Raw genomic sequence first — 14540 nt, 5'->3', positions numbered from 1 at the left:
GAGCTGAAATTGCAAACGGCACCAAATGCTCCTGGCTCGCAAGAGCATAAACTGCATACGGCACAAAAAAGAAAATACCAAAAAAATATATGTATTCAAACTACGTTATGACTTGATCTCTTCTTTGGAAGGGTACGTAGGTAGCTTGAACCTTCAACTTCGAGTTCAATCACATCAAATAAAAAAATAAGAGTTTTATTAAAGGCTTGACTAATGAAAGTCAATTTTATTACAAAGGTAACAAAATATTTGTTTGTATTAAAAAAAGATTACAGTTTCTTCAAAAGAAAAAAAAAAAATATATATATATATATATGTTAAAGTGGGGTCTTCACTTAAGACCCGTGCCAAACCAAAGAAACAGAAGCATCGTTATCAACATCATCAGCAGCAGTTGGGCGAGCAATCTTAGGCGGATCATGCTTCTTCCTCCACCTCACGCGGTGCCGGGTCCAGTACCATCATCACCACCAATATCATTACTTTGGATTTGGAGACCAGGAAGTGGCCGAGTATCAGAACACAGCCGTAACAGGGATGACATTTTGGGCACCTAATATCAACATCTTCATGGATCCGAGATGGAGCATCTTCAACATGGTACTCATCTGCCTTCTCGTCGCCGGCGTTGGAGGATAGGCTCTGTCATCCTCACCTCACGGTCACGCCCACTGCATCTCCGTCTATGCTCTCTCACTCTTGGATTATTTGACGAGACCCACAAAGAAAGCTTGGGAAATCTCCCTCTTCACTGCTCAACCAATCACAACAAGTGTTGATGCAGCCCTAGCCGTTGATTAACAGCCACAAGTGGTGGCAACGGCGAGCCGATTTCTCTAAAGTTCATATCGCAGTGATGACCAACGGGGAACCTACCAAAAGTAACACACTGCAACAATCGCTGAAGATTTCTGCCCAATAAGAGCGTCATCCATGAGTCCAGCAACCGCAACCTCCTCCTTTATCCCAGCCACTAACAGAAGCAAATAATCATCTTCCCTCAGCATAGCCATGAACACAAAGGTCTCAGTCACGATGAGATACGGGTACAGAACGTCGTCCTAGGCAACGAATCTCGTTCATCGTTTTATGGCACCTCTTTTCCCACAGTTTGGCTGCTGAGAAAATGCTGGAAACTAAAGACTCTACGATTAAGCTCTTCGGGAAGAAAATTAGCTCGTCTTCAACAACGTTATCCACGCGCTCCACTTCCCACTTCGTCACTTAGGGTTTCAGTAGACAACGGGAGTGCAACAACTACTGAGTTCAAAGATGCTTCAAGAGCTTCTCGGAGCAACGACGGACAGATAAACTGGACCGCTAGCTCGATCTCGTTCATTTCTGTGACATCTAGCCAGCACCGGCAAAGCCGCCCAAATGCACATCCTGGTGCCACTAGCTTTCATGCCTCCGCTTAGTTCGAGGGTCTTGGGTTCGAAGGTTGGTGTGCTTCTACTGCTTTGCTGCTACCTTTGAATGTGATTAACAAAATCAAAGTTTGTCAACTCACATCTACTTGCCTCTGCTTTGTTGCTACCTTTGAATGTGATTAACAAAATCAAAGTTTGTTACCTCACATTTACTTGCCTCTGTTCTACTGCTACTCTGAATGTGATTAACAAAACCAAAGTTTGTCAACTCATGTATACTTTCATTTTCCTTGCCACTGCCAACAACTTCAAGCTCGTCACTCTGGCCATCATGATCAAAATCAGCGAAGAGCTTTGGTAACTACTGTCAAACGACTAACCGGTCATGAAGCTATACGCTTTGCACTACCTTAAGCTCGTCACCCTGGTCACCAAGATCAAGATCGGCGAAGAACTTTAGTGACCGTTGTCAAACAACTAGCCGGTCGTGAAGCTCGATGCTTTGCATTACCTCAAGCTCGTCACCTTGGCCACTAAGATGAAGATCAACGAAGAACTTCAGTGACCCCTGTCAAACAACTAGCTAGTGGTGAAGCTCGACATTTTGCATTACCTCAAGCTCGTCACCCTGGCCACCATGATCAAGATCAGCAAAGAACTTCAGTGACTGCTGTAAAATGACTTGTCGGTCTTGAAGCTCGACGTTTTGCACAACCTTAAGCTCGTCACTTTGGCCACCATGATCAAAGTCGGTGAAGAATTTCAATGACCGCTGTCAAACGACTAGTCGATCGTGAAGCTCGACGCTTTGCACTACCTCCAAGCTCGACTCTAGCTTTTCGACTATCTTCGTCCTTCTTTGAAAACTCTCACTCCATCCCCTATATATATATGTTGTGAATAATATGTAGATGGCCCATATGAATAGTTTGTTACTATTTATACATAATATTTTCACTATTCATCTGTGGAAAATTTGTAAAGTGAATAGTGTTCTCTTTGCTTATAAAATGAATGAAAGATAGAAGAAAGAAGTGCACGGAAGAAGAAGAGAAAAAAAAGTGGAAGAGGAAGAGAGAAAAGAGAAGAAGAGGATATGAGATAATAGAGAGAGTTATCTTTGTACTCTTATTATTCCAAATTATAATGAAAGCACCACTGCTGTCCCGATGACGTACTCCAATCACACTGACTGTAGAGGAACTTCGTAAATTTTGTGTCTTATTTCTTTTATTCCACTGCACACAGTGTCGATTTTACAACACGTTATCAGCATGCGTTGCTCTTGTGTCGGTGGAAAGAAACGAGAATTGCTGGCCGTATCTCAAACCCATTGAGAAATCACACGATCAGCTTGAGCTCCATTTGGCTTGTTGTCATCTTTGGTTACTGCTGATGACCTGCATGAGCAAGCAGGCACCTAATATCAACATATTCAAGGACCCGAGATGGAGCATCTTCACCATGGCACTCATCTGCCTTCTCGTCGCCTGCTTCGGAGGACAGGCTTCGTCATCAGCATCTGACTGCTGCGCCCGCGCCGTCCGACGTCCCTTCGAAACACGTGGCGATTTGCGTAGGCAGCAGCTGCAAGCAGAGATCAAGGAGGACGACAAACTCCATGTCACTATCAACAAACCTTATATGTAACAGGCTGGAAGCAGCCGCACCAATAGCATAGAGATTCACATCAAGGAGGATGGTATAAAACTTTTCTTTGATCTTTCCTGGCTTTAGCTTTTGTTTCTTTATTTTTGCAGAAGTTGTAGATGCATGCTGGCTCAAAAATGGAGATGGGAAGCTTGTTTGGTCTATCGGGTTTGACAACCACACCAGAGCCTACACCACCATCTGAAAAGATAAATAAAATAAAGAAAAGGTTTTTGGTACTTCGGCACCATGTGGAAGAAATAATAAACAAAGAAAAAAAATGGAAAAATGGAAATGAAGACAAAGGTGCACGACATCATGTGGAAACTAAGAGAAAAAATAATAATAGCAAAAAGACAAGGAGGGATGGTGCATCATCAGATGATAAGGAAAACTGATGAGCTTGAAAAAGGTAAAAAGCAAAGGAATTGTGCAGCATGTGAGAAAATGTTTTGAACCTTGGTGCCGACAGAAAGAAAAATAAAATTAACAAATAAAAAGAGACAAAAAGGAAGTGGCAAAATAAAAGGTTCTGATACTATTTATTTATGTGAATGGTGTTGGCTCAAAACACTTTCACAAATTCTATTTACTTTAAAGCAATTTATTTATCATGGACGGTTTTACCACCTACTACTTTAAGTTTTGATTGATGTGAACGATGCTTAATTAAAGCCCTTGTCACAAGCTTTATTTACTTAAATGCAATTTATACATTATGGCTGGAATTACCGCCTATTGCTTTAATTTATTTATTGTACTTATCTTTTGTTACGATAAGTATATACAGGACCTGAAGTTCCTTGATCAGATCAGAACCTGCAGTTTCTTGATCCTCATCATATAAAAGTGATTGGACCTGAAGTTCCATCATGCAAAAAGATCGGGCATGAAGTCTCTTGATCCTCAAGATCAAGACATGAAGTTCCTTGATGAGTACTGTAAGTTTGAAGTGCCACAGTGCCTCAACTTAATTGTAATAAAGGACATAAAAGTCTAAGTCTACAGACTATTAAATAAGGACCAGAAGTTCCTTATGTCCATACTCAAAATGGTTTAGCAGAAGTATTTATTAAGCGAATGAAATTAATTACCCGCGCTCTGCTCATGAAAACGAAATTGACAATTTTCTACATAGGGACATGTAAACTTTACATGATGCATTATTAATTCGGTTGAGAAATGTTACCAACTATCAATACTTTTCAGTACAACTCGTGTTTGGGAACCAACCAAACATTATACATTTACGAGTTTTTGGTTGTGTTATCATTGTGCCTATTGCACTGAAATGAGGCATCATCGCGAATTGGGCATTGATGTTGAACACCATCTATCATTCAATATTTAGAACTCTTGACTGGGGATATATTTACCGCGTGGTTTGCGGACTGTCATTTTGATAAGACAATTTTCCCGCCGTTAGGGGGAGAAAATAACATCGTTCCAGAAGAATGATGAGAAAATATCATTCCAGAAGAATGATAAGAAAAGACAGTTCCAGAAGAATGAAGAGAATTTGTCTTATTTTGATTCACAAAGCAATCAACATGAAAATGAAGTAAGAATAATTGAATGATGCAACGATGTATCAATCAAATGCTAGATGCATTTAATGATGCAACGAAAGTGATGAAATCACATATACTTGCTGCAAATGTGCCTACAAGAATTGATGTCCTTGTTGGACAATATAGTGAGGCAGTAAATGATTATCTGTTACACGCCTGAAGCGTGGCAGACTTTCAGACTCAAAAGGTTCAGCCATTCGAAAGAAGAAGAATATGGCACTACTGAACTATTGCATTCCCGAAGCATAATTGTTGCATGCCAGAAGCATGACAGTCGCCGCATGGATACACGTTCTAGAAAGGACAATCCGCGGACATGGGAATGTTGATGTCTCATGCATGGAGCATGATAGACATATAGGTTCCAATGACTCAACTCCTAAAAGTGAAGATTAAAATCCAAGCTCTATAACCCTCAAGAGGAGGTTATGATCCGCATTCTCTAAATTATGACTATCCAGGAAGAGATAGTTAAAGAGGCAATGGATATCCAAAAAGAAATGAAAAGTTTTTATGCATGCGCATGCACATGAGAATGTGGGATCTCAAATTGATGATAACCAATGGTAATTTTGGTTTTTACAAGTAGCTACTAAATTCATCAATGAGCTGTGTTGATATTGAGTCCTGTTCTTTTTCCATCAACAAAATTATTGGCCAAAATGGAGAAAGACAATTCCATTACAATTTTGTAAGAACGTGGAAAAATGGACCTATATACTTGAATACAATACAAATAGCCAAAATATGTTGAACCAATGAGGTTACATATGGGCATTTGTAATACAGTGAATTACACTCACATGATATGACACAATGTTACTAATTGAAACCTGAAATTATACTCTTGTAAACGAGTTCATATGAATGGAGAATTATATACAAAGGTTTGTGAGTTGCCCACATCATATCTCAATAAGTAAATCCCTCAAGTATACATGGTAGCAAATTGCTTTGTATAAATTCCAAAGGAAAATGTGTCATGAAGTGTAGAAAATCCCTGAAGGATTCAAATTGCTTGAAGTAAACCCCCGAAGGATAAAGCATAAATTATGTACTTAATACCAATGAATGGTATAAATTGCCTTAGTGAGTACTATAATTATGATATTGTTGCAACATATTAAAATCTCTTGCAAGAAGTTGATGATATTAAATTAGAACTCCTGAAGAGTTGATGATATTAAATTGAAACTCCTGAAGAGTCAAGAAAGATTATAAAGTGTTGAGAGGAATATTGTCTCAAACTACAGATCGAACAATATGCCAACACGAATCTTATCCATGATGTTTATGATATTAAAGAATCATATGGATTGAAGATTATGAGTTAAATACTCAAATGATGTCGACACTAAGAATAATCATTTATCTTCGTGAGGGTAAAGATAAATTAATGTTTGGTCTAGAAGTACCACATCTTAGTGAAGTATATGCTTTATTGTATTTGACACAATACATTAAATGAAATAAAGCTTATCCATTAATATCTCCGAGAAATTACAGATATGTGCATACACATGAGTTAAAACAAACAAACATGATGAAGCCTTCACAAAGGTTGCTCATGTGAAGCCTCAGTACTTGGAAGTACCCCATAAGGAGAAGGCACTGGAGATTGATCATGTGGTGCCCCAGTACTTAGCAAAACACCAGAAGGGGAAGGCATCAGTTGCTTTCGGAATCTAGCAACGAACCTCTGGTGATCACTTTGAATCCAACTTTCAGATTCCTGTAACTGGTTGAGCTTTCTTTTCATGCTTGTCGAGTAATTATTTGCAAGCACGTGTAACACTCTATTCTCGTGCTTCAGGCCTCTGATCTTTTGTTTAAGACTTGCCACCTTAGCCATCAATGATTCAACTTGGAGAGTTTGAGCAAGTAGGCGTTGGCCCATATTGGAAACAGAGCCAGCACACTGAACACTGAGAGCCAATGAGTCTTGAACGGCCAACTCATTAGATCGTTTTGAAAGGATTCTGTTATCCTTTGGAGTGAGAAGATTCCTAGCTACCACAGTAGCGGTTATGTTATTCTTCATCACAAAGTCCTCAACTGTAAGAGGACCATTAGAAGATAAGAAGGATGGGCGCCATATAATATCCTGACGATGCTCGTCTGTATCACTCCTAAGACTTAAATCTAAGCAAATGTTAGATGGGCAATCCATTTTCAGAAATGATGAAGGAAAAAAATGAGGTCAAATAAAATATCAGAAGTACAAGAAGGGGAAAATTTCTATAGGCATCAACTTTCTGAGCATACTCTTGAACATAATTGATGTTTGTATAAAAGAAGAGGCAACATAGCCACTTGTTCAGAGATCGAAGAGGCACCGCTCTCCGAATTTCAAAAGCCATATTTTCCTGCATAAAATTCGTTGGCATTTTTCAGACGCAATCTCAGCTTTTTTGGATATCACGTGCAACTTGGTCTAAGACCTCTGACAAAGTTGAAAACACGTAAATCTTACTGTTCTAATTACACCACAGTTGCTGACAAGAGTAAAGGCACAACATCACTACCTACTATTGAAAAATCTCTATATATGTCGATCTCCGTTCTCCATAACAAGGCAGACTTGCAAGAATACCTAACTCTTCCTCATCTCCGAGAATGCATCTTCAACAAAGCATCTCGAAATACTCAGCTTTCTTCCTATCCGAGAATACCTCTTCAAATAAGTTACACCAGAGCAAGAATATCTCCTATCATCAGGGATGAGAGCAAAAGTATCTCATATCATGCAATCTCCTTGTCCTTTCCTTTGTACTTGTTCTTACTTGCAAAGACAAGGATAACGAAAGCAATATGTCGGAACATTCACTTAAACTTCGGGTAAGGAATCGATTGCCCAGAACCTTTGCCTGGTTGCTTACCTTGCATTGCTCTTGAGTACTTATCTTCAACTGTTGATATGATGTTGGCTATTTAAACTGAAGCTGCCACACATGGATGAGTCACCAAGAAGTGATGAACCATTCAAATGCAAGGGTTGCATTCCACTCCTGCATTAGTGGACAAATCCTAAAAGAGAAGATGTCACACATGCATGGGGGGAACTAGGGAAAATACCACTTCTACAAGGGGAACAGATAAGGCAAGTGAAAATGATACATTGAAGCATGTGGAGACAAGCGCAACAAACACGTGCTGATTCATCCCCGATAAAGCTGAAGATCACTTGGCACGTGAAGCTCCTCATAGTCCAATTTCATTCAAGATTACGCCTCGACGGTCCTTGAAGAAATCACAAGTCCGATTCAAGATTAAGTGTCCACCACCCTTGAATCAAATTCAGCTCCAGATAAAAGGAGTAAAATTCAGACCTTTGATGTAAGTCTAGCAGAAAGCCCTCCAGCTCAGTTCAAGAAAAAGCTTGTGGAAAGTTAACAACAAGTAAAGCACCTATTTTGACAATTTATTATTTTTTTTGCTAAGAGACTGAAGCAGAATGATCAACGATCAACCTAAATGATTTGAAATTAGGGGAAGATACTCATTAGGGGGAGCATCCAAAAACAGATTAAGTTTTTAACGAGTCAATCGAAGACTTGTGGTCATTCAAGAAGGAGTGTTGTGAATAATATGTGGATGACCCACATGAATAGTTTGTTACTATTTATGCACAGTATTTTCACTATTCATCTGTGGAAAATTTGTAAAGTGAATAGTGTTCTCTTTGCTTATAAAATGAATGAGAGATAGAAGAAAGAAGTGCAGGGACGAAGAAGAGAAGAGGAAGAGGAAGAGGAAGAGGAAGAGGAAGAGAGAAGAGAGGAAGAGGAGATAATAGATAGAGTTATCTTTGTACTCATATTATTCCAAATTATAATAAAAGCACCACTGTTGTCCAGAGGACGTACTCTAGTCACACTGATTGTAGAGAAACCTTGTAAATTTTGTGTCTTATTTCTTTTATTCCACTGCACATATTGTTGATTTTACAACAATATATACATATATTATGTATATATTAAAAAAAATGATGGTGGACGGCAAAAAAAAATAAATAAATAAAGAGAAAAAAAATAAAAATAAAAAAGGGTCAAAAGTTTCTGAAGGTGCACGGGCACCATTCTGAAAAGAAGAAAAAATAATATTAAAAAAAATGGTGGAATCGTGGTGGACAGCACCATGCAAATTTAAAAAAAAAAAAAACAAAGTTATAAAGGTTTCGGTGCATCATGCACCATCTAAAAGAAATAATAAAAAAAGGGGAAAATGATAGCCATCATTTGTTAAGGGATGATGGTGTGCAGAAAGCAAAAGGGGCAGACATGTAAATTGGGAAAAAGAAGAATAAAAAAAAAATATTGATGGTGCAAGGCAGCCGAAAAAAAAAAAATACACACACACATATATATATATATATATATATATATATATATAGAAAGCCTTTAAGAGAAGGGATTCATATTTTCCAAAAAAAATGGGGACACCCTCTTAACCGTTAGATTTGGCTTTAATGAAATTATGTGGCATGTGATTTAATCTCAACCACATAATTTTATTAAAGCCAGATCTAATGGTCAAGATGGTGTCCCTATTTTTTTTTGAAAAATGGGGATCCCTTCCCTTAAAGGACCCGTATATATATAGAATGAAATAAAGCTCATTTATTGATTTCTCACAAAATTTACATAAATGTACATTTTACATGAGTCAAAAAAAAAAAAAGAAAAAAGAAAGCAACAAACATGAGGAAGCCTTCACAAAGGTTGATCAGGTGGCGCCTCATCACTCAGTGGAACTCCAGGAAGAAGAGGCACCAGAAGTTGATTGTTTGGAGCCTCAACACTCAGAAAAACTCTAGAGGACGAAGGCAATAGGTGCCTCTGGAATAAAGCCACAAACATTCGATAGTCGCTCTGAATCTGACTTTCGGATTCCTGCAGTTGGTCAAACTTTCTTTTCATGCTCGTTGAGTAACTATTTGCAAGCATGTGCAACTTTCTATTCTCGTGCCAGAGCCCTCTAATCTCTTGCTTAGGGCTCGCTACCTTAGCCATCAAAGATTCAACCTGGTGAGTTCGAGCAAGAAGGCGTTGACCCATATTTGATACAGAGCTCGCATACTGAACATTGAAAGCCAAAAAGTCTTGAACAACCAACTCATTAGACCGCTTGGAAAAGATTCTGTTATCCTTGGGGGTGAGAAGATTTCTAGCTACCATTGTAGCGGTTATGTCATTTTTCATCACAGAGTCCCCAATTGTAAGAAGACTGAAGATGATAAAAAGGATGGGTGCCATATGTTGTCTTGAGAAGACATGTCAGCGTTTTTCCCAACATTCAAATCAAGACGACGGTCATAAGGGCAAGCCATTTGCAAAAAAAAAAAAATGATGAAGGAAGAAGAGGTCAGGTAAATCGAATTCTCAGAAATACAAAAAGAGGGAAATTCCTACAGGTAGCAACTCTCTAAGCATGCTTTTGGAATGCAATTGATGCCTCTATAAAAAGAAGAGGCAACATGGCTACTTGTTTGGAAATCGAAGAGGCAACAAGGTCGCTTGTTCAAAAATCGAATAGGCACATTTCTCCGAATTTCAAAAACCGTGCTGCTTGTTCAGAGATCGAAAAGGCACTGCTCTCCGAATTTCAAAAGTCGTGCCGCTTGTTCAGAGATCGAAGAGGCACAGTTCTTCGAATTTCAAAAGCCAAACTTGTCGGCACATTTCAGACGCGACCTCAACTTTTTAGATATCACGAACGACTTTGTCAAAGATTTCTGACAAAGTAGAAAGCGCGTGAATCTTACTATTTCAATTACCTAACAGTTGCCGACAATAGTAAAGGAATAGTACCACTACTTGCTATTGGGAAATCCCTATATATGTCGACGTTCGTCCTCATGGTAAGGCAGACTTGCAAAAAATGCCTAGCTCTTCCTTATCTCCCACAGTACACTCCCAGCAAAACCTCTTGAAATACTGAATTTTCTTCCTCCCCGAGAATACCTCCGCAAACAAGTCACACCAGGGCAAAAGTATCTCATATCATGCTTTCTCACTGTCATTTTCTTTGTCCTTGTTCTTCCCTGCAGGACAAGGAGAAAGAGAGCAATCAGCCGGCACTTGAAATCAACTTTCCGATCTGGAACTGACTGCTTGGAACCCCTTCCCTGACTGCTTACCTAGCCTTGCTCTCGAGTACTCATCTTTAACTGTTGATGTACTTCCAAAGAAGATACCGCATCTTCCTGGAGAATAGATAAGGCAAGTGAAAATGATGCATCAAAGCATGTGGAGACAAGCGTGACAAAAACACGTGCTGGTTCATCTGCTACTTCTTTAAACACAAAAGGATCTCATATCATTAAGGTCGAATGTACTCTAGATTTGATGGACTCGTTTTGGCCCTCATATTCTTAAGTCGGCTCACTAAAGCATGGTGAACTACAAATGCTGATTCATCATCGACGAGACAGAAAATCACTTGCCACGTCGAGTTTCTTGTGGTTCTATTCCATTCAAGAACAAGCCTCGACGGCCCTTGAAGAAATCACAAGTCCGATTCAAGATCAAGTGTCCACCACCTTTGAATCAAGTTTAGCTCCAGATAAAAGGAGTAAATTCAGACATTTGGTGGAAGTTTGGCAGAAGAAACCCCCTCAGCCTGATTCAAGATTAAACATGTGGAAAGCTATTTCTTCAAAAGCAAAAGTATCATCAGGGTTGAAAGCAAAGATATCTCATGGCATGCTTTTTCCCTGTCTTTTCCTTTACCCTTGCTCTTAACTGCAAGACAAGGAGAAAGAAAGTAATAAGTCGAAACTTGAAATCAAACTTCTGATCTGGAACTGATTGCTCGAAACTTTTGCCTGGTTGCTTACCTAGCATTGCTCTCGAGTGCTCATCTTCAATTGTTCGTCTCAAATTTCCTTAGCAAATACCTCAGAACAGTTGATAAGATATTGGCTCTTTACACTAAAGCTGCCAAGCATGGATGAGATGCTGAGAAGTGATCATCTAAATGACCATTTAAAGGAAAAAGGTTGCGCACCACTTCTGACATGCAAAAGAAACAAGCAAAGAAGAATGCAGCATGGTGAGCCGTAACATATCATTATAGCATGACACCCTTCCCTGTAGAACCGCATAACCCAGATGGAGGAGTTTGAGTCAAATCCAAGATCGGCATTATTGCTCTAATCAAAGAGCTTGATAAACTTCAACAACCTTTTGATGGCACCGTCACATAAATGCAAAGCCTCGCCATGCAACACCATCAAATCGCCATCACCACCGAGGAACTCTTCTCTTCCTTACTCAGATCTCCAGCCCAAGTCAAGAATTAGTCTGTGGAAAGTCAACAATTGGAGGAAACTAGTTCAAGATCAAAGCTGTGGAAAGTCAACAGTGCAACAAAATACGTGCCGATTCATCCACTACCAAAGTCAAAGACCATCTACCACGTGAAGCTCCTTGTGGTCCAATTTTATTCAAGATCAAGCATCGACGGTCGTTGAAGAAATTTCAAACAAAAATTCAAGAACAAGCCTCCACGACACTTGAAGAAAACTTTCAACCTAATTCAAGATCAAGCCTCAATGGCCCTTGAAGAAATTTCAAGTCCATTTCAAGATCAAGCATTGACGGCTCTTGGATTGACATCTACATTAAAGGGCTTCAAAACGCATCTCATACACGTGACAAGCACATGTATACAACGCGCCTTGAGGTTGGGGCATTTGTAAACATCAAAATTTCGGTGAAATAAATGTTGACCAATAATTAAAATTTCAACGTTCACGTGTCACATAAAATTTTACACGTAGCATGTGACTCAACGAAAAATTGAAAATCACCGGAAAAGTCATCAAACATGACACGTGTCAACACCTGGCAGAAATGATTTATTTCATTTGAATATTATATTCAAAATTAGGGCTTGAAAAATTCTATAAATACAAGGCCATTTCATCCATTTCAAATGACAAATTCACATACACATTTCTCTACTCCCAAATTGGAAGAGAATTCTCCAAATCCTTGAAGCTATGAAACTCTCAAGCTTTCAAGCATCCAACCTCCCAAAATTCCCAAGAATCCTGAAGGATCAAGAAAGCTTTCTTCGTTCTTCGTCAAATCCTTGAAGAAATCCACACAACTGATGTTACACCCACCCCCACTTATAAATGTAATTCTGTAATTCTCCCAAAAAATTAATAGAATTATCAATTTAGCCCTTATTCTTTTACCCAATCCAGATCTAAAGTGGGATTCTTATCCACCCTTAAACTGCCACGTGGTAGCACCCTAACACACCCCCACGTTTCTCTCTCTATCCCCCACCCGTGACCTATTTTCTTTCTCTCATATTTCAACTCTCTTTCTCTGCTCTCTCTCCCTTCTCTCTCTCAAAACCCTCTCATCTCTCTTCTTCTTTCACCGTGAACACACACACACACACCCCAAGAACCTTCGGCGAGTTTTCCTTCATTTTTCCTGTTAGGTAAGCTTTGAGTTTCCTCTACCCGTGTTAGATTGATGCTTGGATGTGGTTTATTGAGTTTTACCTTGTTATTTCCAAGGTTTTAGAACGAGATCGGCCCAGGGAAAGCTCACCCATCTCCGGCAAGCCCGTGGTTGTTAAGGAGATTTTCGATCACCTCCGGCCATTCTACTGCAAACCAAAGTTATAGACTTACTCCTCTCTTTCCTCTTCATGTTGGTAACTAGATTGGACCCTAAAGACCACTTTTGCAGTTGGCCGGAGCTGGCAAAAGCTCCGACGTTCTTCTCCGATGCAACCAAGGCCTTTCAGACTGTTTTTCAAACCCACGAGCCTTAAGCTCGTTTTGTTTCAGCCCAAGACCCTTTCCCTTTCAGTTTTTATTTTTATTTAAAATTCCTTAAGACCCAAAGGCCTTAAGGAAACCTTTTCCAGTGTAGCCCTCGATCCGTGGGGGTCTGGGCTAAGCCTAGAGAGCTCCTAACTCAATCCTTTAAACCCATTTCCCCTATTTCCCTAAACCCATTAACCCTAAATCTAAACCCAAACCCTAGGGCCCAAATCGGACCCAAATCCAAACCCTAAATCGGGTTGACCCAATTTGACCGTGACTTGTTGACTTTGACCCGGTCTGACTGTTGACTCGGTCAACGGTCAGCGTTAACTTTGACTTTAACCGTTGACTTTTCAGGTTTTCGTCCAGGACCTCTTTTAGGCTAATTTCGATGTTCTGGACCTGTTTTTGAAGTTCATTTTCCCAAATTCAATCGTTTGAGTAGAGTTTGACTAAATGTACCCTTTATGTGAATATATGTGATTATTAGTGGTGATTCCATTATTTATTTTTTGTACAACTTTGCACCAACGGTGTACGGTGAGTGGACCCCTTCAAAAATGCATATTTTGATAGTAGAAGTGCATGCATGAAAAGCATGATTTAATGATTATATTCTATGAAACGCTTTGAGATAACATGCTTACTGAGGCTCGATTGAATTACTACTATTTTTTCTATAACCCATGTTCTTATAGAATATCTGATGGATGACGATATGATATTTAGAACATGTTTAGAACACCTCTTTATAGTATATATGATGGATGACTTTATATTATGAAGTGGCTTTTCAATATATATATGTTCAATAGTTTTGTACTTTCCTAGTGGTCCCTATTCCTCTATGGGATGAAGGGATAGATTTTGGTTCGTCCCGGGCGACAGTTATGGTGTTGGCATACGGCCTGAAGTGTTTTTCCTCTGACTGTTTGCTCAAAGATGGAGAGCCGGCATGGGGCCTGGGGGTAATTTTCCTCTGACTGTTTGCTCAGAGACAGGGAGCTAGCATGGGGCCTGGAAAGTTATTGGACATTCACTAGTGATTATTATATATACAAGTTATGATTTGAGACATTGCACATCATGCTAGGTTTCGAAAAACCTATGTTTATCATTATATATGTGTTTTCATAAAACTTCGGGGTCAGTACA

General features: G+C 39.4%; 1 long non-coding RNA gene across 1 annotated transcript; it reads left to right on the top strand.

The window, feature by feature from the left end:
- The first annotated feature begins 746 nt into the window (after positions 1-746).
- On the top strand, positions 747-2353 carry LOC139196505 (uncharacterized). The gene is made up of 2 exons (XR_011581504.1): positions 747-1440; positions 1684-2353. It is a non-coding gene; the product is annotated as an uncharacterized lncRNA (long non-coding RNA).
- Positions 2354-14540: the final 12187 nt, after the last annotated feature.

Source organism: Malus domestica, chromosome 05 (genome assembly GCF_042453785.1).
Source record: "Malus domestica chromosome 05, GDT2T_hap1".
Taxonomy (NCBI): Eukaryota; Viridiplantae; Streptophyta; class Magnoliopsida; order Rosales; family Rosaceae; genus Malus; species Malus domestica.
The sequence above is the reverse complement of the archived record's forward strand: the minus strand, read 5'-3'. Positions and strand labels throughout refer to the sequence as shown.